The sequence below is a fragment of the Coloeus monedula genome, assembly GCF_965178545.1.
Source record: "Coloeus monedula genome assembly, chromosome: 12".
Taxonomy (NCBI): domain Eukaryota; kingdom Metazoa; phylum Chordata; class Aves; order Passeriformes; family Corvidae; genus Coloeus; species Coloeus monedula.
The window spans coordinates 4,512,633-4,519,058 of record NC_138792.1 but is presented as its reverse complement, the minus strand read 5'-3'; positions in this window follow the sequence as shown (position 1 = coordinate 4,519,058).

The window sequence follows — 6,426 nt, the reverse complement described above, 5'->3', positions numbered from 1 at the left end:
GCGCACGGTGCCGGCCCCCCGTGGCGCCCGCCTGCCGTGGGTGGGCACCGGGCAGGGCAGTGCCTCCTGCACTGTGGGGCCGCGCTCTTTTGTATTTTTTGATATTCTCCCTCCTCTGTCACCCGTGCCCACGTATCTCAGCCAAAAAGCCTATCCAATGGCCTGCCTGCGAGCACCCCCGCCCCGGTCCCTCACTGCCACCACTGGCCAGTGCCACCCACTGCCCTGTGTGGGCATCACCTGCTCCAAGCACTGTCTGTTCACTCCCATGAGCCCAGGACAGCCCCTCATGCTCCCCACCCTGCCCTGCTCCCCCAGGAGCATCCCACATCCTTTCACCACTGCCCCAGGGCCGTGCTGTGCCCTCCCTGCCCATGCCGTTGCCCGAAAGCAGAGCCAGTGGTTTGCAGCCTTTGGCAGGAGTGGGGTGACAGGAGCAGGGTGAGCTGCTCACCAACATCAACTCTGCCTCCTAGGTTGTTTCCACTGGGGCCTTTACCCCATCGTGGGGTGACCCCAGCTCCGGCATCCGGGACATGCAGCTGGAACAGACGCCTGGGCAGGGACTCTTGGGGTGATGCAGCCTGTGTGGGGCTGGGAGCACCTGTGCTGGGGCTGGGGCATCTGCTGGGCTGTTGTGGCCACTGAGCCACACGTGGCTCAGGCTGAGTGGCTTTGGTGTGGTCGGGCATGGAGAAGGAGCTGCAGGGGATCCCATGTGGGGTTCCCCAGTCCCAGCCCCCCATGGTGAGCAGTAGCACCTGGGGACTGGGGAGGCAGGAGAAAGGGACAGGTCCTTTTGGGGACACCATATCTCGTCCCTGTGCAAGACGGTCCGGCTGGCAGACGCTGCCCATGCTGGCGGCCGTGACGCACCGGTGCCGGCTGGCCCTACTGCCTGGGGCCAGCGCATCGATGGCCCTGCTGGCCCTACTGCCCGGGGCCAGTACAACAACGGCCCTGCACCCTGCCCCGGCCCCCACCCCGCGCAGGGCTGAGGGTGAGGATGCTCGTTGGAGAATGTATTTATACCCTGTCACCCGCGCAGAGTAACAAATTCCAAATAAAACAGAAGTGATATTTTTAATAGCGGTGTGTCTCGCCTCTTCTTGGAGCATGCAGGGCCCGGGGACTACCTGGCTGGGTGGGGTGTCCTGTGCTGGTCCTCATGTCCCTGGCACCCACCCCACAGAGGCAGCAGGAGGACCCCGGTGCAGCACACGTGAGCTGGCACCATACCATCCAGGACTGCCAACGCCAAGTGCCATCGTGGGGGGTGTCCCCACATCCCTCCAGCGCTGCTGCCCCCAACGCTGGGACCCCATGTGGGAATTCATCTGTCCCACAGCCCCCTTCCTCCCAACTTCGAACCCCTTCCCCAGCCTTTCCCAGATGAGCTCCCCTCCCCCTACTTGCCAAACAGAAAAGCTGCTGGTTTCATTTCTGTTTAATGTAATTTCAACTGGAGTTGCCATGGAAACCAGGCACGGAGTGGGGGGGCTGAATTGCCTCCAGGCAGCGTGCAGACACTGGAGCCAGGGCCGAGGCCCCGAGCCAGGGGAGCCGGGGCAGACAGGGGGACAGGCTGTGCAGGAGGCTGAGTGCGGGGCTTTGCCCTGCTCTCCCTGGGGACCTTTGCAGCTCCAGTGCCACGGGCACATGTCATCCTGTTCAGCACTGTGCTCCAGACCTTGTGCCGGACTCCCCTAAAAGCTCTGCTGCTGCCCATTGTGGCATCCCACAGGGTGCCTAGTGCCCTTTTGAAGGCGTGATGCCTTTTTGCCCCAGATTATGGACTTGCTCTGCCCTTCTGTCCCCTCTCCTCATCCTTGCACAGCCCCAGCTGCATGCTGCCACATGTGCCAGCATGGCCAACCCAGTTAGGACCCCAAGGCAAGCTGGTGACAGACAACCCACTGCTATTATGCTACTGCCTTCGCAAAACTCCTGAGGCGGCCATCTGTCCAGGGTGTCCTTGACCATCAATAGCTTTTCTTTGGAGACCTGGCAAAGCTCAAGGGACACTATATCCCAGAGGGTATGAACAGTTAACATTTGCGTGACAACTGTGGGACATCCTCTGCTTCAGGGGACACGTTTAGGGCTGTTGGCAAAGAGAATCATAAGGGAACTCAACTGCCAGGTGTCCCTGGCATGGGAGGGAGTGAGTGACCTGTGGATGGCCTCTGGCTGCTTGAGGATTCACAGCCAGCAGGAGGGCAAGGATGCTGCTCTTCACAGTAGCATCACTGGGACAGTGCCCTGGTCCTGTTCCCCACACCTCTGATGCACCCAGGACACAGGAGAGCAGACTCACAGGCAGGCAGGACAAGCTGTTAAGTCTTATGCTGCAACCCCCTCTGCCCTGTGCTGCAGCAGCACAAAGGATTTCTGTGCTCACCCACTGCCAATGACCTTCCTGGCAGTTGACTCAGACCAGAGGGTTTTGTCTCTCTGAGAACAGCAGCCGGGATCCAGGGATGCCTGTGCTGCTGTCAGTGCAAGCCTGGAAGCCCAGCGGCCCCTGCACTGCAGTGGTCATCCAGTGACGAGGCTGAGGCATTCACAGGGCCAACCCTGCCTGGGGCGGGATGGCTGGGGAAAGGGGACTCTGGAAGCCTTCTCCACAGTCCTCCTGACAGTGGAGATGTTTCAGTGATGGTTCAAGCTTGATTTCCTCCATCGTTTCGATACAGACTGCTGGGCTGCAAGTTCTCTGACCCCAGCAGGGTGCCAAGCATCTGCGTCACCCCAGTCCCGCCATCCGGATGCTGGCTCAGTCCTGCCCATCTCATCAGCTTATCTGCGTTAGACATGCCCACATCTTTGACCTCTTCGCTGCAACTTCAGACACCAATTAACTTCACAATTAGCGTCATTAACAAAGAGCCCGCTTCTGGCCCACGTGGTGGCGGGCGGAGCAGTTTTCTGAGTACTGGAGGCAGCGCCGGCCATGGCTGTTGAGTACAGCCTGTCCTTGGCCGATGGCTTTTGCAGTTCAACCTACTGCAAACAGGCGAAGGGGCTGCCACCCTCCCGCCCAGCCCCGGGGCCTCTGGTCCTCTCACCACCTCCCTGCCAAGACATCGGGCGGGCACCGTGCTGGACAGCAACGCCCCGGGTTCCTCCTCCTCTTTCCTGTTTGTTTTTTTCTGTTTTTACTCTGTTTTAGCTGCGTTCCCACGCTGAGCCCGCCGGGTGCTGCCGCGGGCAGGTGCGGCCCCGCCGCCCCCGGCCCGGCCCCGCAGCGCCACCTGGTGCCACGGCCGGCGACCACCCCCACTGACCCCTCGCCTGGCTCCCAGCGACCCCCGGTCGCCCCTATCCTGGCTCCCAGTAGTCCCCAGTGACTCCCCGCCTGGCCCCCAGAGCCCTCCAGTGAAACCCCTAGACCGGCTCTCAGGGCCCCCTCTCCCCGCGCCAACCTCCCTTTGTGCTTCGTCCCACTTAGCCCACCCCAGTGCCCACCAGTCTGCCCTCCTCGGGATCCCCCCCAGTGCCCCCCACACAGCCTGATCCCGCCAGCCTGGCCCCACTAGCCCCTTTCCCGTAGTGTCCCCCAGTCTGCCCCCGGCTAACCCCCAGAACCCTTCCAGGGTGCGGGACCAGGGCGCTGCCGCCGCTCCCGCTCCCCGCCGAGCGCTGCTGACTCAGGGGGCGGCGGCTTATCGGAGACGGAGACTGTGGCCCCGATGGCCCCAGCCCGCCCTGCACCACCGGCCACCGCCGGTATCTCACTGCCCACCGCCGCCCTCCCCCCGCCCCGCTGCGGGGGCACCCCTAGCCGCCCTGAACAGCTCCACCGTGCCACCCTGCCGTCCTCCTGCGACACCACTGTCACCCTCATGCAAGGGACGGCGCGCGGGCTCCTGCAGTCCAGCCCAGGGGCCCAGGATGAGCGGCAGGGTCGCCACGTCCCACACGGGGTGCTGGGCGGCGGGACCTTGAAGCGGGCCAGCCGAGTTAATCGTTGACAAGGCTGTTTGCCTTTTCCCGGCTGCACTTTTTACACATTGAATCTGGGTACTGGTTGCTCCCCAGGGACCAGACGGCAACCTGCAGCAGCAGATCAATGTGCTCCAGGAGCTGAGGGTATCCAAAGTCATCCCCCAGGTGGGGAGCAGGGCTCCGCCACGGGGCATGTGCCTGGCTTGCAGGGAATGCAGCGGGGAGGATGCTCGCAGCAGGGGAGTGGGGCCACGGCGGCCAGAAATCTCCCCGGGGACCATCGGGAGGGGGCTGGCCCTGCCTCAGTGCTGCAGTAGCCCCGGGGCTGGCCCCGGGGGATGCTCAGCTGCGGTGGGGGATGCGGGTGGGTGTGAGCCAGGGTGGACACACCTGCGGTGTTTACTTGACGAGTCGTGGAAGGAGCAAGGCTGTTTGGGAGGGGGTGGGTGACGTGCCCGCGGGGCAGTATAAAGTCCAGGGTGCTGCGTTGGAGGCTGAGACTGCTGCAATCCCAAAGAGCATTGATTTTCCTGGTGTTGAGGTGAGAACCTGGAGGGCACAGCACCATTGCGGGGGTGGCCGCGTGTCCCTCAGCTGGGGAGCACCAGGGGGGCCAGAGTGGGGTCCACAGCAGGGCTCGGCCATGGGCCAGGGAGAGTAGAGCCGGCAGTGCTGGCCTTCATGGCGGGAGTGGGGAGAGGAACAGTGTGGGCACATGCTGCGTCCTCACAGCTTTCCTGGACGGTCTTTGGCCGCTGCCGTTTGCACAGCTCCGGGTGCTCGCACCTTGGGCTAAGGGGGGGAGGTAGAATTTGGGACGGCATTAATTGCCCTGCCAACCTAAAGGCGCCCAGCTGGTAGGGTTTACTGGATATGCTGCTCCCCACGTGAGGCTGGGGACAAAACCCAAGGGACATGGCGCCATCCCTGCAGGGATGGAGCACGGTGTGTCTAGGATACCAGCCCTGAGGGGCACGGAGGGTGTGCGAGCACAGGGATTGTTGTCCCCACCAGCATGTCCCAGCAGCAGGGCAGCGTCAGTGAGTCCGTCTCGGGCGAGAAGCGCTGCCCCCGCCGTGAGGGTAGCCCCAGCCAGCGTCAGTCGCCCGGACTTTCTCCCATGTCCCCAACGGGACGGGGCACACGCGGGGCAGCTCCAGTGCCCTCACAGACGTTGCTGCTGGTACCAGAGCCTTGAGGGCACGGCAGGACTCACAGCAGCGGTACCCAGTGCCACCCGGCCCCACGGCAGCCCACCGAGTGCTCCGTGCCAGACCCCTGCTCCAGTGCCCTGCCCCGTCCATGCGGCATGGGCACGCAGCTGGGCTCGGCCGTGCTTCCTGGGGAAGGGACCTGCAGACACCCTGGCTGGCCTGTCCGGCACGGCGATGTCTGTGGCGTGGGTCCCGCCGGGCAGAGCCACGGGCACTCCGCGGCTGGCGGGGCTGCGGCCGTGGCCGGTGCGGGGCGTGGTGGGGAGGTGGGAGCGGGTGCAGGGCCGAGCAGCGGGAATGCAGCACACAGGCACTTTGTTTGGCCAGGGTGGGCGGAAGTCAGGGCGTTAGATCTGAATGCTAAAGTGTGTTGTTCAGGGGCCGATAAAGGCCCCATTGTATGTAAATAGTTTATAAAGCAGCATATGACTTCCAGTGCAGGGCAGTGGCAGAGAGAGACGAGGGCAGGCGGAGCAGAGCTCTCCTGCGGGAGGCATGAGACCTTAGAGGGGCCACTGGGGGCAGCTTGAGAAGACCCTTCCTCACTGGCAGGTACGCGTCGCCAGGACCCTCCACACTGGGCGGTGTCTGGTCGCAGCCACCCAGACTCATGCGGGGGTGGGAAGCAGCTCCCCGGGCTGCTCAGTGCCAGTGGGTGGCTCTGGTGGGGCGGGGGTCTGTGCTTGGGGGTGGGTTCGTCCCGTGTTCCCCGAGCAAGGATGGCTCTGGGAGGATGGCAGTGAAGGGCTGCACGAGGGGAGCCCCCCAGCTCAGGGCTCCCTGGCCCTGCTCCTGCAGATTTTGGGAGAACAAAGAAAGGGAGGTGTTGATGCAGTGAAGCCCATGAAGCTCCTTGGGTCCGTTTCTAGCCGAAGAGGTCAGCACTGGGTACTGGGGGTCCCTGCGGAGGTGTGGGAGCTTCACCCCCATTCTCTGTGGCAACTGTGGGTTAGGATCCCTGTGCCTGTGTGGGGTGGCAGGACTGGAGCATCTGGCATTGCTGGGGCAGCCAGGCTCCTACCTGCTCTGGCCAAAATGCTGCCTTGAGCCATGTCAGGAGCAGGAGCCATGCTGCTGTCCTCCTGTCTCTCCATCCTCCTGTCTGTCCATCCTGCTCTCCACCCGCCAGGGCTGCCACCCAGTTGCTTCCAGGTCCCTCCTGGGGCTGCTGCCACTGGAGGAGCCAGGACCTGCTGGCTCTCAGCCATGTGTCCTTGTTCCTAACACCATCTCTCACCGCTCTCTCCTGCAGACGTGAGAAACA